This window comes from Hyperolius riggenbachi, chromosome 4 (assembly GCF_040937935.1).
Source record: "Hyperolius riggenbachi isolate aHypRig1 chromosome 4, aHypRig1.pri, whole genome shotgun sequence".
In the NCBI taxonomy this organism is placed as follows: domain Eukaryota; kingdom Metazoa; phylum Chordata; class Amphibia; order Anura; family Hyperoliidae; genus Hyperolius; species Hyperolius riggenbachi.
Window position 1 is genome coordinate 305873107 of NC_090649.1, and position 26951 is coordinate 305900057.

A 26951-nucleotide genomic window follows, 5' to 3' on the forward strand; every position below is an offset into this window, starting at 1 on the left:
AGCGTGCGCTCCACTGACGTCACTTCCTGCAACGCCGTCCACTTACAATACAGTGGCCGGCGTTGCAGGAAGTGACATCAGTGGAGCGCATGATGGAACGCGGAAAAGGTGAGTCCTCCCCGCCCGTGCCTCTTACTATCGGGCATCGGCTGTTTCCTATTTACAGCTGGAGGGGAGCGCCGATCGGGGGACCCAGGCGAGGGAGGGGGGGTCCAACCCCCTCCCCACCGCTAGGCCCAATACCCCCGTCCTGCCTGCTACCCCTCCAGCTCGGCGGCCCCGAGGGGGGGGGCGACGTCAATTTTTTTTTACATTTGTCTCAGGCGGCAAAAAGTCTACGGCCGGCCCTGCTGAAGCGGCATGCGTGTGAGCGTGTGAGTGGTACCCGGGACTAGAATACCGCCTGTACAATGTGCTGCGATCTTCTACTCTTGTGAGTGCATTTGTGAATTTTTTAAGAGGATTTATTACAGGGTGTTATGCTATGTGGAGCTTTTTAATCCTAGTGCCTGTTTGACTTTCAAGCTGCATAGTGGTTGCTGCGATCGGTCTATCTACACAGTGCCTCATTCGCCCCCATACGCCTTTGAACCTGACCTCTGGATTCGTGGAGGCCATTTAAGGTGAGTGTGGGTCAAACGGGGGGCACCCACACACGGAGGTGATTGCGGAGGTATTTGGTTTACACTGGAGTGGTGACGGACAAAGTGATTAGAGTTGATTACGCTATGTGCCTTTTCTTCTACTCTCTTACATGTGTAACGTGTTGGTCTGGATAAGGAGATTGGTCTTGATCATGGATCTCATCATAAACTTCTCCCGTGACTTGGACTGTCCAGGAGTGTACTCATTTGGTAATGTGTGACTTTTTCTCATAATTCTACTGACCTATGAGCGTGGTCATTTTTGAAGTGATAACTTTTGCAATACTGACAGTTTGTGATTGATTCGCGCACCACATCTTGGCATTTGAACATTACAGGTTTGCTTTAACAGCTGGATAATAGTTCATTCAATCTAACTGGATCATCCCCCCCCCCCCAAAAAAAAAGGTCAGAACATTGATTGGTGAACACAAAGGGCAGCTCTCCACTTGTCTAAACATGCAATGTTGGCAATCGCACAACATTATCTAGATACTTAGTAGGACATATTTATTTAGGATTCAAAAGCTAGTTCAGTTTGGACTGAACTTTAGTAACGTTTATAGCTACTGACAATCTCCTCTAGGTGTTTAATTTGTTTTATTACCGTAATCCTATATGTTTTACTCAAATGGACCTTGCCCTCAGCCATTTCTTCTGCTTAGTTGTTCTTTGATGTTCTAAAGACAGCTGTTAATTAGCTGGAGTGTAGATAAATGGCAAAACCCCTTAGTGGTAAACAAAACAAAAAAAAAATGAGAACTTCCCTTTGTAACCAAACTGAAAAAAACTGGCCCAAACCAGAAGTATCTGCAACAGGCTGTAGAGCCTGTTGACATTCCAAAAGGATGCTTATCTGACAGCGGAATGATTTGTCTGCTATTGCTGCAACTAGAAGCATAGGGGACAATACTTAGCCTTACTGGTCAATCCTGAAAGGTTCCCAGGTCAGGCAGGATAAGTTAAAAGGTCAAGTTTCCAGCAAAGACTCCATTCTGCTTTCTGGGGCTTACAGAATTGTCATTTATGTATGTATGATGTGTCAGAGTCAGGAAATGTTGGAATTTGAGTATAACATCTCCTGAGCAGTTTCCAAGACTCCGTGATTGTATCTAATCCAGCTGTTACTGGTTGATTAGGAAGTTTAGGAGTCAAGATAGCATCATCAATCGCATGGGTTTAATATCCAAGAAAAATATTCATACATTGGGGTAAAGAATGTTAACTTTGTAAGGAGTTTAAACAAATAACTTCACCATAGTTACGCCAGGGTCACTACAGATAGCTAATTGCTGTTGCAATTGCTCAGCGGTTTTGCTTTTCCAGCGCTTTTAAGGTGCATACATACGACGGATTCCTGAAAATGATGGGTCGTCAGACCTGCCCGCGGGGTGGCTGTTCTGCCGACAGTTTGCCAGTGTGTACAGTCTGTCGGCAGGCTGGTTAAGGATGGTTTTGACAGATCCGCCGAGCAGATCAGTCATAACCAGCCTTATCAGCCTGCCGACAGAATGTACACACTGGCAAACTGTCGGTAGAAAGGCTACCCCGCGGGCGGGCCGGATGACCCGTCGTTTGCAGGAATCCAACCGGCATGTGTACGCGCCTTTAGAGGCGATTTTATATTAGTTCTAGAGATTTGTAGAGCAATTTGCAATTTCTATTTTATTTTATTTTTTTGTGGTTCAGGTAGTAAAATCGATGCAAAATCTCTTTTGTACTTCAATTGCAAAGCAGTTTTGCAACGCTCCTATAATTAACATGGAATCACAAATGATTTGATCTTTTGACACACTTTTTATGATCGAATTGTATGGAAAACTGCACCGTTGTGGTGCAAATTGATGTGATACGGTTCTTTGGTCAATCGGAAAAGGAAAAATTATCAATCCAAAAGTTGGATTTTATGATGAATTGGAATGTAAAACCTTCTTAAATCGTTCCGTTAATCGGAACAATCGACAATTGCCATAATTGTGATTAGTTACGATCGTTAGTTACGATCGCTCAAATCGCGTCCAAACATCATATCTGATGAAAAAACGTGTACCGTTATTGGGCACCTATAGAGAGATGAAATGATAGTTTATATTGGCCTGTTATTAACTCTATGTCCCCCAAGTGGTGTACCCCCAAAGACGCAGAGACACATGACGATTACAAATGACAAATCTGTGGTTAGCCTATTGATACGATCCAGAAGCCGATCAATCACTTCTAATCGCCACAGTAATCGTTCAGAAACAATAACGAATTCAATCATTAATGAAAAAAACAATTTGATCGTTAATAGGCATGATTGATTGTTTCTGATTGATTACCATGGCAATCAGAAATGAATAATCTGTAGCTGGATTGTATCGTTAAATGGGCACCTTTAAAGTCTGGTCATTCCACTTGCATTCACTGAGCAATAATAAATACTGTTATTCACTGTAAACTGCCCTACTGGCAACACTTACGATAAAGTATCTATGAGATCTGGTTCACACCAAGAGCATTTTTGGTGCGCTTTAAAAAGTGCCAGCAAATCGAAAAGCGCTTGGCTATTGTGTGTGTATGGGATAGTTCACACCAGAGTGATGTGATTTCTGCCCAAACGCAAATGTGGGTCCTGCAACATTTTGGAGGCGATTATGCCTCAATGGAAAGTATAGAAAAACTGTAAAATCTCTTTAAAAATCGATGAACAGAGCAATTTTCAAAGTATTTTTTGTCAAAAGCTGTTCACTTCCAGGTCAAAGTGTGCTTCCCATTTTGCCACAAGAACTACAACCGCTAAATGCCAATGCTCCAAAATCTCTAGGCATAAAAATAGGTACATGCCGGTAATTGCTACTGCAAAACGCTACAATAAATGTTAAGCGTTTGCGATTACACTTAGCAATTTTTGGTGAGAACTAGCCCTAAAGGAGTGAATTGGAACAGATTTGTATTTTTAGCTCACTATAATAACCATCTTCTGCTCTCGTGTCCCCTTTCATAACCTAACCCTAACTTTCCCACTAATTATTAATTATCAAGGGTGAAAATTAAAAAAAAAAAATCTGCTGTCACATCAAAAAAAAACAAAACTCTCTTTCTTCCATCCCAGAAACATTTCTTGTATTGAGATTATCTACACTGATTTCTTACTGCCAAAAAGGGTTTTACAGATTCGATCTTTACTTTTTATACAGCAAAGTAGTCAAGAAGTGAAAGATTAAGACATCCGATTATGTGAAATGTTTTTGGAGTTAGACTTACTAAAGGGATGTAACTGTTTATGCTACCAAATCCATCTGGCTACAGGGGATTGCATTGGCAGTTATACGTCTTTCAGGTGTGAGGACTCTATACTTCCGCAGCTGACAGCTAGCTTGTTCCAGGTGTATGACTCAAGCCATGAGGTCAGAATGACTGACAGGCAATTAGCCCCTTTTTAGAATCAGGCAGCTTTCACGAACTCTCAGTACAATCCTGCTTGAAGCAATCATAGCTTTACGCACATGTGTCTGTCCTGCTTGCTTTCATCATACTGATAGTGATGACTTACGGTTCAAGTATTTGGTCAGGGTACAATATGTACAAATAGTTATAAACCTTGGAATTATGAATTATTTATGCAAACAGACTTCATAGCCAGTTGTGAAATCTTAAAGTATTGATACTTTCAGGTTTCATAGTTATATGCATGTATGCATAACATGTATATTATGACACTCATATTTCATAACAATACATAAATAATCATATAATAGGACTCCTGTCTACAATTTTTTTGTATGCTACCAGCACATAGCACAGGCGCATGTGGCTAAACTGGCTACCGAGAGAACAGAGCGGACTTCTGAACCATGTAGTTGCACCTGGTGGTATAAATGTAGTCAACAAAGAAACCAGCAGCCCTTTGCTTCACATACCATAACACCATACTCTGTTCCATACCATGCAGAACTTTCCTTCGGTGTTAGTGCCAGGACCCCCTAGCAGAGCTCCCTGTGCGCTTGCTGTTTGGCAGCGATCGGCAATGCGCTAGGACAGTGGAACCCTATGAAGGTAATCCCACTACAGCGCTTGTGATTTGTATAAAATTGAAAACATGCCGCATGTAGCATTTTCAGAGTGAGCGCAATTGAAGAAATGCAGGGGAAAAAAATCGCATTCCTTCAAACTGTAACAAGAATCGCTAAGAAAATGTTTAACAAATCAGAAAAGCTTCGCGTTTGCAATTGCTAGTGGGTCCCTGCCCTTACTGTGCAAGATGTGATATATTCCATGCCTGCAGCTGATTGGCTGTCAGTGCAACATAGGTATATCTGACATGGAATAGCTTTACCTACTGTGAGAAATTCATCATGATGGGAGTGGCCATCATTAGACCAATTTATAAACCTGTTTAACATAATAAATATTATTAACATGATGAAACCCATGTAACAATAGAATCCCATATGTACTCTGTGGGTAAAAGGCAAATCCTCTGCTTCTACTAATCTGCCCCAATTCCCACTGTTATTTAATGCACAAATGCTCCGAGTTTTAAAGCTGTAAATATAAAACAAGAAACAAAGCAAAACATTGTAGTACTATAGAATGAATTTTGGCAGCTGAATTTTTCTAAGGCTCAATGCTAGGGACAGCAAACTGGGTTCACTGGGGCAATGGAAATCTGGGACACATCACGGGAGATACATATGGGGCACTACTATTCTAGCACACTGCTTGGTACACACTACTTACGAGCAATGGGAAGCTGGGACTAGTTATAGTCATGTCTAGGAGAACTCTTGGAGAAGCATGTGATTTGTTTGATCAGCTTATAGATTTGCAAAGCTCTAATTTGTTGTGATCAGGTCCTGTTTTAGCACATGATCACATTTAGCAAATCAGAGACTTATATGTCTTTCGCCTGACCAAACTGATCACATGCTTCTCCATGACTCATGAGTTCTCCTGGACATGAGCATCACTATCTGGGACACATCGTGGTAGCTGGTCATATACACTTGTGAGGCACCACTATCCTAGCACACGTGGCTAGGGACACACTACTGGTAGCAAAGAAAAAGTTGGGAAATATCATAGGGGCTATGAAAAGCTGAGACATACATACATGAGGAACGCATATGCTAAGACCCACTGCTAGGGTTTTGGGTAACTGAAAAGCCAGTAAAAAACATGGGAGAGCACTGCAAATTTGGCACCCACTACAGGGGGTGCTGAAAAGGTGGAGTTTACTACTGAAGGCTTTGGAAAACTGGTGCCAAAGACTAACACAATACAAGAGTGGGGCACTACAGATTTCTTTAAATAAACCAGAACACAATGCAGGGCACACTAGAAAATAGAAGCACAAAGCTGGAGGGAGGCACTAGGCTGTCAGAACACACTACGGGGTACTACAAAGCTGCGAGTCACTACTGCAGGTGCTGGGATTGTAGGATACACACAGATGACAGTGCTGGAACAATAGCACTCCCTGCTACAGGCACACCATAGTTGCCATTTGAGACATAGGCTATCATTCATAGAAATGTGTTCGGTAAAAAAAATCTGGGTGGGAAAATACCGCATTCGGTATTTTAGACTTTGTGTGCCAATTCATAAACATTTTTACAGCTGCCTTTGAAGTTCGGTAAATTACCGTAGCCCATTGAGCAGTACAGCAGAAATGTGGCGATATCTCTCTTTTGTTACAAGCTGTAATTATGGTTTCCTGCACAGATGACTCACACAAACTTCAGCTCCCTGCACAGACTCGAACAGACTGACTCACACAGACTTTGGCTCCCTGCACAGACTCGCAGAGTCTTCGGCTCCCTGCACAGCCTACTTTGATCTTATCCGCATGCTTATCGCCTCCTCCAAGCAAGCGGTATTCTCCGTCCCAATACCGCCTGCTCTAATTTTTATGAATTGACATTTAGTGACATGTGTTGAGATAATCACCGCACAAGGCGGTAATTTACCTTACTGCTCGGTAATTTGAGCTTTTCACGCGGTAACAACTTTTATGAATTTACATTTTGCTAAGTGCTCGGTAAAGTCAGCTGTTTATTAGCATTACCGCATGCGATAAAGCTTTATGAATGATAGCCTAAGCCTTGTCCCCAATGTTCACTTTTTCTCAGGTTCAGCTTTGGTTGGAAGTTACCATAAATGAAAAAGGCAATGTAGGCTGCAATTACTGTTCATAATAACTTCTTTGTATTAATAATATGTTTATTTATATCTGTCATAATCTGACCCCAAATGCTTCTAGAGATCTTAGATGAACTCTTTCTAAGGTCATCCTCATCAATAATTGTTTTGAATGTTCTGCATTTTCAAGGAAAAGCTCAGTGCTGAGTTTCCGCTCAGAACTAGTCCGCTGCTAAGAACCTGTCGGACAACCTGGAGCACCTATCTTTACCCGCTAGAAAGAGCTAGTCTGCTCTGGTTTGAGCTGTATTTAATGAGACCCGGAAGTTAAATAAGTTAAGTATCATTTAGAAAACCACAGTTCATTGCTGCTGGTTGCTAAGCAGTAGATATAAATAAACAATATTACTTTGATACATATCACAGATGCAGCCAAGAAGTTTGGGGAGAACTAGGTACTTTAAAACAATTTGAGCGCAATGAAGGGCGGTTTACAGAAAAAGTAGCTACTTAACATGCTTCAAGACACTTATATTGTATGAAAACACAGAAGCACTGACTGGCAGGTTTCTACAGACACATAGCTGCAATATTTATCAGACGAGGTCACCTCACTATTTAGGCTGGGAACACACTTGTCCATGCGGAAAACGCACACATTTTTCCACACGCCTTTTTTGCACATTGCGTGTTTCTGTGCATTTAAATGCACACATTTTTCAGCAGCAACTGATGTTTTTCAATGGAAAATATGCATATGATGGGCAATATTTTGAAACAAAAAAAATCTTTTTCCTGTATGCGAAAATTGCATTCAACTGTGAACCACCCCATTGACTGACATTGGCTTTCAGTTGAAATGCGATTTTGGCAAGTGTGTTCCCAGCCTTAATCACAGAAAATCCTTTCAACCAACAAGTTTTAACACAGTAAAGTGTAAATGAAAGTTAATACAATGATTTGCAAACTACAGATTGTAAGCTCACAAGAGCAGGGCTCTCGCACCCTTTTGTGTCTTGGAATTCATTATACATTTTATTAACCACTTGAGGACCTAGCCTTTACCCCCCCCACTGTAATTACTAATTCTGTATTTTTTTTATCGATTCTGTATTTTGTATATTGGTGTACACCATCGTCTGTACTATTATTTACCCTATGGGGGGGACTGGCAGTGGCACCAGAACGACACAGAGGCTTATCATTGTGCAGAACATGCCTTTGTGTCCTATTAAGATTTAGAAAATGTAGAAAGATTTAAAAAAAAAACTAAGAAATTGCAGGCTGAAATTGTGCCACAAAAAGCATTCAAAAACTCTGCACAAAAACGCTTGTTCTCTGTAGACCCCTTCCCTTATTGTATGTTCCAAAAGCACGTGTGTGTGTGTTTGTGTGAGACAAGGATGGGGTGTGTGTGTGTGTGTGTGTGTGTGTGTGTGTGTGTGTGTGTGTGTGTGTGTGTGTGTGTGTGTGTGTGTGTGTGTGTGTGTGCAGGGCCGGCCCTAGACTTTTTGCCGCCTGAGGCAAATTTTTAAAAAATTGCCGCCGCCGCCCCCCCCTCCCCCCGTGGGGGGGGGGGGCGCCGAGCTGGAGGGGTAGCTGGCAGGACGGGGGTATTGGGCCAGCGGCGGGGAGGGGGGTCGGACCCCCCCTCCCTCGCCTGGGTCCCCCGTCCTCCGCTCCCCTCCAGCCTTAAATAGAAGCAGCCGCTATGTGTAAGAGGAACGGGCGGGGAGGACACTCACCTCTTCCCAGCGTGCGCTCCACTGACGTCACTTCCTGCAGCGTTGCAGGAAGTGACGTCAGTGGAGCGCACGCTGGATCGAGGAAGAGGTGAGTCCTCCCCGCCCGTTCCTCTTACACATAGCGGCTGCTTCTATTTAAGGCTGGAGGGGAGCGGAGGACGGGGGACCCAGGCGAGGGAGGGGGTGTGTGTGTGTGTGTGTGTGTGTGTGTGTGTGTGTGTGTGTGTGTGTGTGTGTGTGTGTGTAGGATGTACATATTGGTGTGCGTCAAGAATGGTGTGTGTGCACGTCTGTCAAGGAAGGATGGTGTGTGTAGCAAGCAGGAGCTAATCAACAGGGGCAGGGCAGACCACCTGTGAGAGCTTAGAAGCCCCATGCACTAAACAGCATGCTGGGAAGAGTTGTAGTAGGTTCCTGGAGTAGTACACTGTGAGGGCAATACAAGTGTAGTTATACTCACCACCTTACTTGTTTCCACTCACCCTCTGCTCTGCAGCTCCAGGGACAACAGACCTGCACTGACACAGCTCCGAGCTATTTCCGTGTCCAGCTGGCATGACATCTTCTTCTGCCTCAAAGATGGCAGTAGCGGCTCCCTGACCTGCACTGACACAGCTCCGAGCTATTTCCGTGTCCAGCTGGCATGACATCTTCTTCTGCCTCAAAGATGGCAGTAGCGGCTCCCTGACTGCCCAATCCAGCGGTTGAGCTGGAACTGTTTTGAATACAGTATATGCACCATGCAGCCTGAGCCTCCTGAAGTGCAGTCATGGTGGTGCAACAGAGGCAGAAACAGAAAAGAGGAAAAGGATGTAACACAAGCTGATTGCATGCTGGGTGAGGGTGACATCTGCAATCCTGGCTGAAGTGAGCAGCATCAAGTGCCATAGCAACAGGTGCCGGTGCTGTATTAACGGATGGTACCGCCGGTTTACTGACACTCCGGGACAAGTTAATCTCATAACTGCTTAGGGGTAGCAGGCCCTCTGACGATTATGGCATGAGCCATAAGCAGGTGCTTAGACTATCCAGGCAGCGAGCAACATATGTCTGCCCCTGCCGGGGGGGTGGGGGGGGAGGAGGGAGAGGTGGAGGCAATCTGAAGCCCGGGATGGGGGCGCCTAACCCCTCTTACCCTATGCTGCGGACGCCCATGGGTTTTTCGCAATGAAGATTGTACGTATGAAGCTTAAGAGATGACACTGAATTATTCTTTCATATCAATCCCCGCCCTCCAAAAAGATTTACAATCCACTTTCCCTCTCCACAGTTACAGTGGCTTGCAAAAGTATTCGGCCCCCTTGAAGTTTTCCACATTTTGTCACATTACTGCCACAAACATGAATCAATTTTATTGGAATTTCACATGAAAGACCAGTACAAAGTGGTGTACACGTGAGAAGTGGAACGAAAATCATACATGATTCCAAACATTTTTTACAAATCAATAACTGCAAAGTGGGGTGTGCGTCAAAGTGGGGTGTGCGTAATTATTCAGCCCCCTTTGGTCTGAGTGCAGTCAGTTGCCCATAGACATTGACATTGCCTGATGAGTGCTAATGACTAAATAGAGTGCACCTGTGTGTAATCTAATGCCAGTACAAATACAGCTGCTCTGTGACGGCCTCAGAGGTTGTCTAAGAGAATCTTGGGAGCAACAACACCATGAATTCCAAAGAACACACCAGACAGGTCAGGGATAAAGTTATTGAGAAATTTAAAGCAGGCTTAGGCTACAAAAAGATTTCCAAAGCCTTGAACATCCCACGGAGCACTGTTCAAGCGATTATTCAGAAATGGAAGGAGTATGGCACAACTGTAAACCTACCAAGACAAGGCCGTCCACCTAAACTCACAGGCCAAACAAGATGAGCGTTAATCAGAAATGCAGTCAAGAGGCCCATGGTGACTCTGGACGAGCTGCAGAGATCTACAGCTCAGGTGGGGGAATCTGTCCATAGGACAACTATTAGTTGTGCACTGCACAAACTTGGCTCTTATGGAAGAGTGACAAGAAGAAAGCCATTGTTAACAGAAAAGCATAATAAGTCCCGTTTGCAGTTTGCCACAAGCCATGTGAGGAACACAGCAAACATGTGGAAGAAGGTGCTCTGGTCGGATGAGACCAAAATGGAACTTTTTGGCCAAAACGCAAAACGCTATGTGTGGCAGAAAACTAACACTGCACATCACTCAGAACACGCCATCCCCACTGTCAAATATGAAGGTGGCAGCATCATGCTCTGGGGTTGCTTCTCTTCAGCAGGGACAGGGAAGCTGGTCAAAGTTGATAGGAAGGTGGATGGAGCCAAATACAGGACAATCTTGGAAGAAAACCTTTTGGAGTCTGCAAAAGACTTGAGACTGGGGCGGGGGTTCACCTTCCAGCAGGACAACGACCATAAACAAAGCCAGGGCAACAATGGAATGGTTTAAAACAAAACATATCCATGTTTTAGAATGGCCCAGTCAAAGACCAGATCTAAATCCAATCGAAAATCTGTGGCAAGATCTGAAAACTGCTGTTCACAAACGCTGTCCATCTAATCTGACTGAGCTGGAGCTGTTTTGCAAAGAAGAATGGGCAAGGATTTCAGTCTCTAGATGTGCAAAGCTGGTAGAGACATACCCTAAAAGACTGGCAGCTGTAATTGCAGCAAAAGGTGGTTCTACAAAGTATTGACTCAGGGGGCTGAATAATTATGCAAACCCCACTTTGCAGTTATTTATATGTAAAAAATGTTTGGAATCATGTATGATTTTTGTTCCACTTCTCACGTGTACACCACTTTGTATTGGTCTTTCACGTGGAATTTTAATAAAATTGATTCATGTTTGTGGCAGTAATGTGACAAAATGTGGAAAACTTCAAGGGGGCCGAATACTTTTGCAAGCCACTGTATATAGAGTTGTACACTGTAGAGCCAGCTAACCCAGGGAATAAGGGCGCCTGGCTATCATGACGGAGATGCAGAGCAAGCATGGCAGCTGAAGGGTCATACATTACCTGTCAACAGAGCTGCGGCATGTCCTTTTCACTCTTCTCTTCAGCCGCACTGTACAGTGTAACTCCTTGCAGCTCCCGTTACTGCATGTCATGTGACGTGCATCAGAGTGCCGCAAGTAGTTACACTGTATGGCAGTGCAGGAGAAGGGGATGTATTGCTAGCTCCAATGACAAGTCTTCTGCCATGCTCTCCTCACTCAGGGGGTTTGGGGGTGCAGGAAGACTGATAGATTTTTGATCCTGGTGCGGGGGTGGTAAGATTTTTCTGGGGGCCCGGCCGCCTCAGTTACCCGGGGGAGTAGGGGCACTAAGCTCTAGTAATGCCCCTGTTCTATCATATTTAATCAAGTCACAGCCTTGGTAGTCATGGTGCATGATCAGTAGGTGAACGTCCATGTCGAAATTTACCATGTTCTCAGAATTCAAGTCGATATGCATTTGTTTTTCCCACAAAGTTCATCTCACTTAACCCAGATTGAGTTCCATAAATAATATTAAACTGGCTTTGACTTAAAATAACCACATTCTTTGCAGGCTGGAAAGACAGCCGTAAAAGAGTATTTTAATAATTTGATTTTACTGAAAGATATGCTAGAGTGAGCACTAAAAGGCCTGGTGTTTATTTTTCGGTTCTGTATATCTGTATATCTATAGCTCTCTTCCACGCCCACATTTTCTAGCTATCTGAGAAGCCCTTTAAACACAAACTGATCATGTAGATAGCACCAATGAGCAATCAGGTTTCCACCAGTTGTGGTTGGCTTTTCAGGCAAAATTGTTGACATACTTCCAAGGTAAGTAACCTCATTGGTCTATTTGGGGATAATAAACCTTCTAATTTCAACTTTTCACTGAACAGTAAAGACAACAGTAATTGTTCTGTAAAGCAGTCTAATGTTCTAGTTTGTTACCTTGCAGTGCAGAAGGTCATACAGCACAGTAGTCTGTTTTGAGAATATATTTCTTTTCATAGATAACCTTGAACGTTCAGACTCTCCCACTAATATTCTCATAATAAAGCTAGAACCAGACATCAATAAATTATCCGCTTTCATTTTAACTATCTTTATTGTAGAATATGCCATATATCAGCTACTAGACAGCACAAAACAAGTACTTTATACAAAAAATATTACAGCACACAAATGTGTTCCTAGGAGAGTATGAAGACAGAGTAGGCTTTGAGTGGTGGGGGTTTATGCACAGAGGTGGTTAAAGGAAACGTGTTTTGGATAAATATGGACTGAGATGGAGTGTAGCATTGCTAGCTCTAATTTTGAAAATGGTAATTTTGATAATGGCTTTGTACACACATTAGATAAAAGTTGTTTGAAACGGCAAAATCTGTTGTTCAATGTTCATCAGATGTTTCAGACGACAATCGCAGTAAAAAATGTAGCAAAATGACAAGTGATATTGGGTAGTCTGCCTAATGGTGTATTCAGAATGTAATTGTAGTCATTCAAACAACATTGTTCCAGTGTAAGCGCATGTCACGTGAAATCTCACTTCAGCTTGCATGTGCAGTTATTGAACGACATAATCTTTTGGAATATTGGTATATGTGAACAACATTGTCTAAACTACTTTTGGTTTCTTTTTCCCAGGTAATGGTGTTTGCGCAACATGTTTGTGTGTGCCGAGCCGACTCATCTTGCATGTATATGGACCTTTAGATCCACTGATCTGCATATTAATTTTGCAAACTATTACATACAGTGGATTGGAGTGGTGGTCAGTAAAACTAGCTTTTTTTATTTTATAGAAAGAAAAGGTTTTATTTTTTAGGTTTCCTAAAGAGATGTGTGGCATACATGAAAAGATTGGCTGAACTATTAGGTGAATGTGCAGACAGAGAAACATCTCAGTGACTGAACTATAAGGGTTTTATCACACTATGAGCGTTTGCGTTTTTTTTAAGCACTGGCGATGTTAGAAATCGCTCTAAAAGCGCTTGTGCAATTATTCCCTTTGAGAGTGATCACATACAGTATGAGCAGTTAGATTGCGATCCGCTTTCAAAAGCGCTGCCTAAGCGTTTTGGCTTAATGTAAGGTATACGGAAATCGCAAATCACTTGAAAAATCGCTTTGTATAGTGATTTCCCGTGCACTTCTATGAAGAAATACATTGTACTGACGTCAGGAAGTGAAAAAATGAATTGCTCTGCAAAAGCGCTTAGAAAAGCACTTAGAAAAGCACTTTTCTAAGCTCAAAGCGCAGGGAAAAGCGATGACAAAACTCTTAATAAATCGCTCAGCCCTTGCAATAGTGCTGGCGATTTATAATGTGAACATAGCCTAAATGTACAAACTGACCACAGCCAAACAGGTTCACTGCTATGGAAGAGGGGTTCCCCCACACCAAACTGTTTAAGGAAAATCAACAGTGATTGTCTTAGCAAATCCAACCCACTTAATAATTTTATTAAGAACAATGATGCCACATGCTGATCTGAGAAATAGCTTCTAGAATCTAGATTACAGAAGCTCAGGGGATGCCACAAGGTCATCAGATAGTTGTCACGTCAGTTTGTAAATGGTCAGGTTGCATGAATATCATCTCATGTCTCTAAACCGTTATAAAATGTTGGAGGCCTGTGAAGGCTATTAACACTTGCAGTTGACGCTATTTGCAAACAATGTACCCACACATGGTACAATAAAAACTTTAAATGTTCCCATTTATTTGACCAAAATGATCGAATCGAATTAAAACTTTTGCCATTTGGATATTGCTATTTCGTCCAAATGGCTGCTAATGCTGTTGCGCGCGGCTGCGCGCTTTCGCTCGCGCCTGCGTGCTCCCGTGCCGCCGCTTGGTTTCCCAGAGTTCAATGAATGGGAAATTGGAACACAGTTCCCATTCATTGATCAAAGTCCCCGTTAGAAAGACCGACAGGCTTCTTTCAGAAGCCGCGATCTTTCTAAAGAAAAAAAAAAGTTTCCCGTCCTCCCTTCACTTCCTGTAAGCGAGAGAGCTTGCTTACAGCACTTAAAAATTTTGGGGGGACTGTGGCCATCTTGTGGCGAAATAGTAAAACTGCATCTACATACCTTTTTTTTTTTTGTTAAATAAATACAATTTATTACATTTAAAATTAACTATTTACCCACCACACTCCCAAAAATACCTAAATAAATGTTTTAATAAAAAAAAAAAAATTACAAGAACTTTTTTAATATGCATGGGAAGAGGAAATATTTCTATTATTTTTCAAATTATAAGCTTGTAAATAGTGATGGACACAAAACTGTAAAAATGCACCTTTATTCCAAATAAAATATTGGCGCCATACATTGTGATAGGGACATAATTTAAATTGTGTAATAACCAGGACAGATGGGCAAATAAAATATGTGGGTTTTAATTGTGGTAGCATGTATTATTTTAAAGCTATAATGGCCGAAAACTGAGAAATAATGATTTCTTAATATTCCCATTAAACTGCATTTAGAAAAAAATTATTAGCAAAAATGTACCACCCAAAGAAAGCCTAATTAGTGGTGGAAAAAACAATAGATAGATCAATTCATTGTGATAATTAGTGATAAAGTTATTGGCGAATTAATGGGTGGTGAAAATTGCTCAGATGCAAAAGGGAAAAAACAACTGAGAGCTGAAGTGGTTAAAAGAATCTTTTTTGATCAAGAAAAAAAATAAACGATTATCCCGTTTTTTCAATATAAATCCGATCGGACATGTTGGAAAAATCTTTATATTCGATCTAACGGAATAATCGAACAAAATTATCTAATCGAAAAAAAATGGTACCATGTATTGGCACAAGAGACAGTATAATGGTAACACAGGACAGCTGTGTCTGCAGCAACCAATATATCTGAGATTTCCCCCAAATTTAGACAAAAACAGACCTAGAAATGTTCATGTTCGGTTCATGGGAAGTGCTGCTGTTCGGGTGCAGAGCAAAGTTATCCTTGTACCTTGTACCTTGTACCTTAATGTATCCTTGATGGTGGTTCATCTACCTATTTTTGTACTGGTAGTTTTCTTTTAACCCTGTTTAAGATTGGATGAACCCCTATACACATTAAGGGCCCTTTTCCACTAGCAGTCGCTAGCGTTTGCGCTGAACGCTAGCGATTGCTGAATCGCAATTCCGCCGTTTTCCCGACGTTTGCGGCCGTGATTTTGCTATGCTATGCACTGCATAGCAAAATCGCGGCAAAAGTCGCTCCGCGGCGCGATCCCGATCAAGTAAAAAACGAATCGCGGTAGTGGAAATGACCTACCGCGATTCCTATGTTAAAAAGCAAACCGTAGCGATTGTAAAATCGCTAGCGGTTTGCGGTTTTGCGATTCAGCTAGCGCAAACGCGCTAGTGGAAAAGGGCCCTAAAGCTCAGAGCAAGGGTATAGCAATACCCATAGCATCCACAGCAGCTGCTATGGGGCCCTGGAGCAGAGGGGGCCCAGGTTTTACTTGATGTATTCACTATTAACTTGTTTTTCTCCCCCATCTGACTTTATCTCAGTGCGCATGGACTACATGCAGTGTAGACTGATTGCATCAGAATGTAAATTGCCCAATTAATTCATATCCATAGGGTAGGTGAAGGTGGCATTGCTCAAGAAAACCTGCATCCAGGGATGGGCTTACGAGTAGCTACGAGTTCGTAGCTACTCTGATTTGAAATGGTAATGATACAGCTGTGACTGCGGGAGACAGGGAGGTTAACTTACTCAGAAGTCTGTGTGATCATATGTGCTTCATTTGCAACAAGTGTAAAGCATTCCACATCACTACAGCACTACTACAGTAGTGAAGTGGAATGCTTAACACACACAGAGCTACTGGGAAGCCCAAGCCTGCCTGCATCTGATGGCTCCATCAAAGTGTTGCTAAGGGGCCCCATAATCTCTAGCTACACCTTTGGCTCGGAGAGTTAAATATCTTAAAGTGCCACTATGAAAGGGGGCTTCCAGATTTCATCGCTACTCCAATTCACTACTAAGAGTTTTTACACAGAACTAAGAATGGGTGCTATTGTCCTAACATTGGACAAGTTTGCTGCACAAAAGGGTAGGTAGCAGAGGCGTAGCAATGGGGATAGCAGCCATAGCCGTTGCTATGGGGCCCAACGGCAGCCCTACGTCACAGGGGGCCCGCAGCTGCCTGAGAAGGACTTTTTAAAAAATTTTTAATTATACTGCTGGCCCGGGCCCCCCTGCCCCCTCCCTCACCTCGGCGGGGCCCCCTCTTTTTACGAACGGCGGGAGGTGCAGCATATTCAGCAGGCTCCGGCGGGGTAATCAGAAGCTAGAGATTCAGCTGCCTCCCGGGCTACGCTGTCTCCTCTGTATGCCGCGCGCACTGCTTCCTGGTTTATTGCGCGCGGCATACAGAGAAGACACCGTAGCCCGGGAGGCAGCTGAACCTCTAGCTTCTGATTACCCCGCCGGAGCCTGCTGAATATGCCGCACCTCCCGCCGCTCGTAAAAGGAGGGGGGACCCCGGATGCCAGGTGAGGCAGGGGAGGATAGGAGTCGGGCCCCTACCCCACTAAACTACCCGGTTGCCTAACTGCCCGCCCACCCAGCTGCCTAACTGCCTGCCCGCCCAAAACTGCCCGCCCGCCAAACTGCCCGCCCGCCCATCCACCCACCCACCTAACTGCCCGCCCGCCCACCCGGCTGCCTAACTGCCCGCCCGCCTAACTGCAACCCCCGCCCGCCTAACTGCAACCCCCGCCCGCCCGGCTGCCTAACTGCCCGCCCACCCACCCGGCTGCCTAACTAAAGCTGCCCACCCACCCGGCTGCCTAACTAAAGCTGCCACCCACCCAGCTGCCTAACTGCCCGCCCACCCACCCGGCTGCCTAACTGGCCGCCCGCACACACACCCACCCGGCTGCCTAACTGGCCGCCCGAAACCCGGCTGCCTAACTGCCCGCCGACCCGGCTGCCTAACTGCCCGCCCGCCCACCTGGCTGCCTAACTGGCCGCCGGCCCACCCCGCCTGCCTAACTGCCCGCCCACCCGCCGACCCACCCAGCTGCCTAACTGCCCGCCCACCCTCCCACTTGGCTACAAAACTGCCCGCCTGCCCACACGGCTACAAAACTGCTCACCCTCCCACCCGGCTACCTAACCGCCCACCCTCCTACCCGGATACCTAGCTGCCCACCCACCCACCTGGATACCTAACTGCCCACCCAGATACCTATCGGCCCGCCCGGCTTCCTAACCGCCCACCCTAACTGCCCACCCTCCCACCCAGCTACCTAACTGTCCACCCTCCCACCCAGCTACCTAACTGCCTACCCTCCCACCCAGCTACCTAACTGCCTACCCTGCCACCCAGCTAGCCATCTGCATACCCTGCCACCCAGCTACCTATCTGCCTACCCTGCTACCTAACTTCCTACCGTCTACCTATCTGCCTACCCTGCCACCTAGCTACCTATCTGCCTACCCTGCCACCTAGCTACCTATCTGCCTACCCAGCTACCTAACTGCCTACCCTCCCACCCAGCTACTAACTGCCTACCCAGTGCAGTGCCTGCACCGCAAATAGCGTGCCAGCCTACCCAACCACCCTCCCTCCAGGTAATTAATGTTAGCCCACTATAGACCTGGCTACATATACTGCATTTTGTCAGGAAATCTGGCGATAATCTGATTGCATTTTATGGGGAAATCTGCAGACAATCTGGTTGCATTTTGTGGGAAAATCTGCCGACAATCTGGTTGCAATTTGTGGGGAAATATGCTACAATCTGGTTGCATTTTTTGGGGAAATCTGCCCACAATCTGGTTGAATTTTTTGAGGAAATCTGCCCACAATCTGGTTGCAATTTGTGTTGAAATCTGCCAACAATCTGGTTGCAATTTGTGGGGAAATCTGCCAACAATCTGGTTGCATTTTGTGGGGAAATCTGCTGACAATCTGGTTGCATTATTTTGGGAAATCTGCTGCCAATTTGGTTGCATTTTTGGGGGGGAAATCTGCCCACAATCTGGTTGCATTTTGTTGGGAAATCTGCCAACAATCTGGTTGCAATTTGTGGGGAAATCTGCCAACAATCTGGTTGCATATTGTGTGGAAATCTGCCGACAATCTGGTTGCATTTTGTGGGGAAATCTGCCGACAATCTGGTTGCATTTTGTGGGAAAATCTGCCGACAATCTGGTTGCATTTTGTGGGGAAATCTGCCGACAATCTGGTTGCATTTTGTGGGGAAATCTGCCGACAATCTGGTTGCATATTGTGTGGAAATCTGCCGACAATCTGGTTGCGTTTTGTGGGGAAATCAGATTTCCCCACAAAATGTTTGGGTGGGAGGTCCGAGGGGTTGGAAGGTCGGGGGGGGGGGGGGCATAATTATTTTTGCTATGGGGCCCAGTCATTTCTAGCTACGCCCCTGGTAGGTAGTTTGCTAACCACTTTGTAGGGTAGCATGTGTATCTTAAGACCATGCAACATGCTCTTTAATCAATATTGTAAATATTGCAAGGTACTCCACATTGTTTTTGCCAAAGTGGATTCAAATTGCTCAAGGGCAGAGCCCGCTGTTCACAGACTCCTAATTCCCTGGGGAACAGCAACCTGCATTTGGGTTGAGGGCTAAAAGTTCTTGGGGGGAAATACTATGCTGTTTTATTTTCAACCACTTAGGGCTGGTGCACACCGAGCGGCTTTTTGGGCGTTTTCAGATCCGCTTGCGGCTGCGGATCTGCTTGGTCAATGTATCTCAATGGGGTGGTGCACACCAGAGCGGCAGGCGTTTTGCAGAAACGAAAAATGCCTGGGTGAGGCATTTTTTGGATTTCGGATGCATTTCTGTCTCAATGTTAAGTATAGGAAAAACGCAAACCGCTCTGAAAAACGCCTGTTCAGAGCGGTTTTGCCGGCGGTTTTGTTACAGAAGCTGTTCAGTAACAGCTTTACTGTAACAATATATGAAATCTACTATACTGAAAACCGCAGCAGCAATCCGCAAAACGCTAGCAAAACGCCTCATAAAAATAAAAAAAAGCGTTTAAAAATCTGCTAGCATTTTGCGGATCTGCTAGCGGGTTTTGGTGTGCACCAGCCCTAACTGTGTACTGAACCTTTGATTTTTAAATGTTATCTTACTCTGGCTGACATAATTGACCTTAAAACAATCAAGCCAAAGAAGGTAGAAAAATACAGCATGGGATATCCCTTCTAAAGATGTGTAACTCCCTTAAGGGGCCCATACACCTAATGATTTTACCGCCGATATACAGCCGTTTCGATCACAGTGATCGAAACGGCTGTGAAATCGCCGCGCACACCGCTGACAGAACGATCGATTTCCGTCCGAAATCGATCGTTACCGTCGATTCTCGTCGACCCATCCGTGCGGAAGATTTCCCTCAGTCGCCGGTGGGTCGTGAGTGCGTCGATAGCGGCGTTCAAATGCCCGACGACCGACGCAATACAGCGGGTATACATTACCTGTTCCGGCCGGTGGGAGTCCCCTGGTCTCTGCTGTCTTCTCCGCTCTGGTCTGGTCTCCGGCATGCTTCACTTCTTCCTGCCCGGCTGGAAGTTTAAACAGTAGAGGGCGCTCTACTACTGTTTAAACTTTCTGCCGGGCAGGAAGAAGTGAAGCATGCCAGAGACCAGACCAGAGCGGAGAAGACAGCAGTGACAGCGGGGACTCGCGCCGGCGGAGCAGGTAATGTATGCAGGGGGGGGGAGCGGCAGCAGTACCACCACCACCACAGATTGTGAACGGTTTCAGGCTGAAATCGGTTCACAATCTGTTTGCAGCAAAGGTGGCCATACGATCCCTCTCTGAGCAGATGCGATCAGAGAGGGATCTATCTGTTGGTCGAATCTGATGGCAAATCGATCAGTGTATGGCCACCTTTACTGTGTCCGCTGGATAATGTCCTGGACTCAAGTCAGTATGTAAAACAGTAAGGAGTTTTTGGCAAGACTCCCTAATGATTCTGGTTGCCCGTGGAGTGTGCCCTTAGTGACCAGACTTCAGACCTGAAGTGCTTTGAGTCCACCAGGAGAAAAGCATGATATAAATGTTATTTGTCTGGTCTTACCCAGGGAATTCAGAATCTTTTTTTCTCCTTCTGCCCTCTCCCACATGGAATGGTTACAGTTTGGTAAAATGGGGGATTTAATATGAAGGGCTCAAGCCTTCTTTAACCATCATTCAACAAATTTATGTTAAACAATGGTCCCACAATATCGCACAGAACAAACGATTGTCACAGAAAACAAGCGATGGAATCTTGTCGTGGGTATGGACCTTAACTACCCAAGTCTGCTGCAGACTCCTTCATTGTCTGACTACCCAATCTGCTGCAGACTCCTTCGTTGTCTGACTACCCAATCTGCTGCAGACTCCAGCATGAATAAAACCTCTGATTGCCAGTGACAAGCAAACTAATCAGGGCCTTTGTTTACCTCTCAGGGCCCACCTGGACAGGCTATTTGGCTCTTGCCAAATTGAACAGAATAGCTTGATATTTGGTACAATATGTAACTTTGACCCAAACAGCAATAGCAACACTACGACTGTTTAATAGCATCAGTTTTATTAAAATAATGGCTCTTGAATCTAATTCTAATAAAAAAAGTTCTGGGAAGCAGTTGGGATTATTGTAGCTGGGGAAGGCAGCAGGGGTTACTTTAGATGGGCAGTGTAGCTTAGTAGATAGCGCTAGCTTGGGGGAAGGCGAAGCTCCATAAGACACCCCTGCACCGTAGATGCACCTAGGTGACGTTATACTTTTTTCCTGATTTTTGTCCTTAAAACCTAGGTGCGTCTTATGGTCAGGTGCGTCTTATGGCCCGAAAAATACAGTACTTACCCATATCCAGCCTATCTATGTTTTCCTATGGTCATGTCCTATGGTCAGGCATCATTAAAAGGCTCCTTTGCTGTGAAAAATAAGCGTCCCCCCCCCCCCCCAGCCGTGATTAGCTCTACCCATCTCATGCGGGAAACCCCACCCAACACCCTTGGAAACTCCACACCCGTCTAGAACACTTTGGAGTAAAGAGGTCCCATACAGGATTCCTAGTGTAACTATCTCTGCAGCTGTTTGGGATCAAAGATGGTGTCTCCCTGACAGCAGTGACCGCTCCCCTCCTCCAGCATTCACAGTGACCTCTCCCTTCACCTAAGGCCCATACTGACTACACCCTCCCCAGCATTAGCACTGTAGTGATCCTGCCTTCCCTAGTACCCACAGTGACCTCTCCCTCCCCCAATGGCACCCTTCTTGTCCCGAGCAACACCCATAGTGACCTCCCTCAGCACCTAAACTGACCTCTCCCTCCCCCAGTGCCCTCAATTACTTTCCCTTCCTGCAGCACGCACACTGACGTCTACCGATCTCTACTCCTCCCAACATCCACCCACACCAATTTCCCCCATAGTGGGCACCCAGTACTCATAAAACCAAGTACCTGCACCCAGCCTAACATTGCACCCAGTACTCACACCTGCATACAGCCTCCACATGGCACCCATTATCTCTGCACCAAGCACCCACTTAACCAGTACCCACGCACAAAGTACCTGCATTTAAAACCCACATGACTCCCAATGCCCACCCATAGCCAGCAGCCAGTACAGGCATGGCACCAAGTATTCATACCCATGTCACACCCAGTACCTGCACCCAGAACCCACATGACATCAAGTACATGCACCCAGATCTCACATGGCACTAAGTACCTGCAATCAACACTCGCATGACACTCGATACCCACCCATAGCCAGAACCCACATGACACCCTGTACCGACACCCAAAACCCACATAGCACTCAGCATCAGCATTCAGCTCCCACATGACAACCAGTACACCCTAGCCAGAAACGAGAAGGGGGAACGTACAGCCACCGGTGACAGGTCCGACTCCACACCATTGAATGCAGCTTGTGCTTCTGTGACTGGATGCACGTGTCAAGCGGAGGTGCTCAGCAGTATGGTTTGGGACATTTTGAGTGTTGTGGGGGTGAAATTCACATGTTACTGCAGGGCAAGGAGGTTGGGAGGGGGGGGGGGGGGGGGGGAGAGAGGTCCTCCACCACTTGTAGGTACTACTGTGGATTTGGGGGGGGGGGGGGGGGGGTGAGGCCCCTTTTTTTAAATTTGAGCACCCCCCACTTAAGGACCCTCTGCACTGCCCTGCCTATGGTTCAGACAATCAATTGTAACCTGTATATTTTACTGTAGAAGTCAATAATAATATATATAAACATACATATATCCAGGCACATCGCCTCTAGTTAGGACATTAAATACATTATTAGGGAAAGGGAGGTGCTGAAGGGGGTGTGGCTAGAAACAGCAAAAATCAATTAACCCTTCGCACTCTCACATGCAAATGTTCAAACAAATGCATTCACAGATTTACTCATCCAGGCACAACTGTTATCCCTACAGCTAAATTAAAAGCCAGGGTTTTAGTTCACAGAAGAATGCATTCTTATGCTTAGTCACCTATACTGCGTAGAAGTACCCAGGTAAACATAGGTGTCCTAACTCTGGCCCTGTAACATGCATAGTGCAGACATGCAAACACATTCATTGCATCAAACCTATCAATAGATTAGGAGCACACATCCTAACTTCCTCTCCTGGGAAAGACAGTGCATCTTACCAATCGCACAAGGGAGCTAACGTTGTGTGTCCATGTGCACCATGTGCATACACCAGCATAAGCTGTCTGCATGCTGACAAACATACAGGGGAAGGGGGAGTGCACAGAATTGGACCCTAGCCACAGGGGCCAATGATAAGAATAAACATACATATATCCAGGCACATCGCCTCTAGTTAGGACATTAAATACATTATTAGGGAAAGGGAGGTGCTGAAGGGGGTGTGGCTAGAAACAGCAAAAATCAATTAACCCTTCGCACTCTCACATGCAAATGTTCAAACAAATGCGTTCACAGATTTACTCATCCAGGCACAACTGTTATCCCTACAGCTAAATTAAAAGCCAGGGTTTTAGTTCACAGAAGAATGCATTCTTATGCTTAGTCACCTATACTGCGTAGAAGTACCCAGGTAAACATAGGTGTCCTAACTCTGGCCCTGTAACATGCATAGTGCAGACATGCAAACACATTCATTGCATCAAACCTATCAATGGATTAGGAGCACACATCCTAACTTCCTCTCCTGGGAAAGACTGTGCATCTTACCAATCGCACAAGGGAGCTAACGTTGCGTGTCCATGTGCACCATGCGCATACACCAGCATAAGCTGTCTGCATGCTGACAAACATACAGGGGAAGGGGGAGTGCACAGAATTGGACCCTAGCCACAGGGGTCAATGATAAGAATAAACATACATATATCCAGGCACATCGCCTCTAGTTAGGACATACAACGTTAGCTCCCTTGTGCGATTGGTAAGATGCACTGTCTTTCCCAGGAGAGGAAGTTAGGATGTGTGCTCCTAATCCATTGATAGGTTTGATGCAATGAATGTGTTTACATGTTTGCACTATGCATGTTACAGGGCCAGAGTTAGGACACCTATATTTACCTGGGTACTTCTACGCAGTATAGGTGACTAAGCATAAGAATGCATTCTTCTGTGAACTAAAACCCTGGCTTTTAATTTAGCTGTAGGGATAACAGTTGTGCCTGGATGAGTAAATCTGTGAATGCATTTGTTTGAATAATAATATATAGGGAATTTAAATTACCAATATTTCTACCATCAGCACCACCCGGCGCCCTAGTCAGGTGGTGGCGCCACAATACATATATAGTCTGATCTATGGAAATGGGCATCCTGGGCAGTCTGTCATTTCTAACCTCTTCTGCAGAACTGGAAGAAGTCAAGAGGAATAATTGCTGAAGTAAGATAGTAGGAAATGTGCCCATAATTGCTGCAGCTTATGGCAGGTTAAAGTCTCTCCAAGTACTGTGCAAGCACTTTGTCATTTAGAAACCAACATTTTACTGCCATCCCGGATGCCACCTTTCCACAGTTTCTGGTTCAGGTGTACCTCCACTTGCCAGAAAGACTGCTATACTTGGCAAGCCGCATACCTATTCTACCAAGAAGGACTGAAGCTTTATTTATCTTGATAGTGCTGCTGTAAGGAGACATTGGGACTCAGGCTACATATGTATGTAATTTTATGTGTTAATGGATATGTGGTGATTTGGCTAAGTAGCTATGGGTCCCAGTGCAAGTTTCACATTAGGCACCCTCAAGAACTCTGTACGAAACCTTCCAAGGGCAGCGGCAGTGTCAGAGAAGTGCAAGCAGAGGAGCAGAACAGTTTGTTAAAGATAACCGCTGGTCAAAGCACAAAGAGAGGTGACCAGTAGCAGCACAGAACTCATGAAGAGCCAATGTAGCAATTGAAGGAGGGTTCCTGGTCGGCCCCTCTGGTCCAGAGGCCCTGGTGCAGTTGCATCTCCTGCATCCTGCATTTCTACAACATTGTTCATATGTGCATTTTACAACATTCCTCTAGATTGTAAACCTTCAGACAGGGTCCTCCTCCTTGAGTCTCCTACCAGCTCACGCACCTCCATCACCGTACATCCATCCTACTTTCCAGTCAACTCGACTTGCCTAATCTCCATGCTCCCATCCAGTGACTGTCTAAGCATTACCTTGTACTCATACTGTGCTGTGTGATCTGGTTTGCATGTATTCCTGTATTGTCTTATCGCTGTATGTCACCCCTAATATTGTCTATGACATTAACTAATGTCCAGCATTGCGTAATATGTTGGCGCTTTATAATTACAATAAATAAATGAGTAATGGAATGGAGCAAGATGTATAATGATAATAACATGAATAGGGCTGCCCCCCAAAAGTGCTAACTTTTAAAATTAGCTCTATTTTAGCTTAAAGAAGCTGCTAAAATAATTTATTTTAAGAAAGCTGTACTGTCTCCTGTACCATTTTGGGAAGTCACAGTAAAATCATGCCTTTATCATGCTGCCACAACCAGCCCAGGCAGCCCCAGCATGCACATCCATCTGGCACTGGTATTAAATAAAACAATAATTTCTATTTTCAAAACAAAAGTAAAATCCAGTGCACTGGGTTATTATGGAGTCACCTTGACCGCATACCGGTATTTCCAAGAATTACATACATGCCCCAATACTTTCACTATAATTAGTAGTTTAACAATAACATCCAAAACAAAAGGTTTGCCGGTGACCTAGGGGATGTTGTATCTTTCAACACTGGTCCTGCATGGTGTTACATAATCCCCCTCCTGAGGCAAACCTTTCAGCTTGTGTCACTGACACATATTGCTTTGGGATGCAAGATTCAACAAAAGACATTTTCCTATGAAATAAAAAACATTTACCATAATTCTATGTCAATCATTTTCATTTGTCATTTCATCCTTAGGAATCACTACCTACAATAATATTATGGTGGTATAGATCTCCTGCTAATGGTGCTTATACACGGTACAATAAAAACATTTGATTTCCCAAGTATTTGACTATAATGATCAAATTAAATGAAAGTCAAAAAGAATCATTTTTTCGATCAAGCAAAAAACAATGATTATGCCATTTTTTCAATAAAAATCTGATCGGACCTGTTGGAAAAATCTTAATATTCGATCATTTTTTCCTGATTTTCTGATTGTCACATGAATCTAGATCAGAGGATAAGCTATATAAAGGCATATGAATCATCACATATCTTGCCAGTAACATTTGGTCACCCAGCTTACTAAGCTATCAGACGGTATTTTTATAAATGCCCCTGAAAATGGGCACTAAAGTAAAACAAGCCAAATTAGTTTATTTTTATTCTACTAAAATTAGTTAGCATTAAAGGAATCGCAAAAAAAGTCAGGCAAAAAAAAAATAATTGAGTTTCACTTACCGGGGGGCTTCTACCAGCCCCATGCAGCCATCCTGTGTCCTCTTAGTCACTCACTGCTGCTCCAGTCCCCCACTGGCAGCTAGTTTGGTTTTTGTCGACCTCGAGGTCAGAGTACATTTTTACGCATTGCCGCTGGTGCAGGAACATTAACACATACATTTTTACACGTTAGTGGAGCAATGCGTAAAAATGTATGTGTTCATGTTCCTGCACCAGCGGAAATGCGTAAAAATGTACTCTGACCCCGAGGTCGGCAAAAAACAAAACTAGCTGACGGAGGGGGACCAGAGCAGCAGTGAGTGACTACCAGGGCACAGGATGGCTGCATGGGGCTGGTAGAAGCCCCAGGTAAGTGAAACTCAATTTTCATTGACCAGGCTTTTACATATGTTCTTACCCTGACTAAGGTGATTTAGGGCCCATTCACACTTGGGCAAATAGCTGGCATTTACAGATAATCACCACCGATCGCTAGCACTTTTAAAAGCGCTAGTGCAATTAAAAGTACATGGCAGTGTTCTCACTACCACGATTGCAGGGGATTCGCCTGCAAACACACTACATGAAGCATT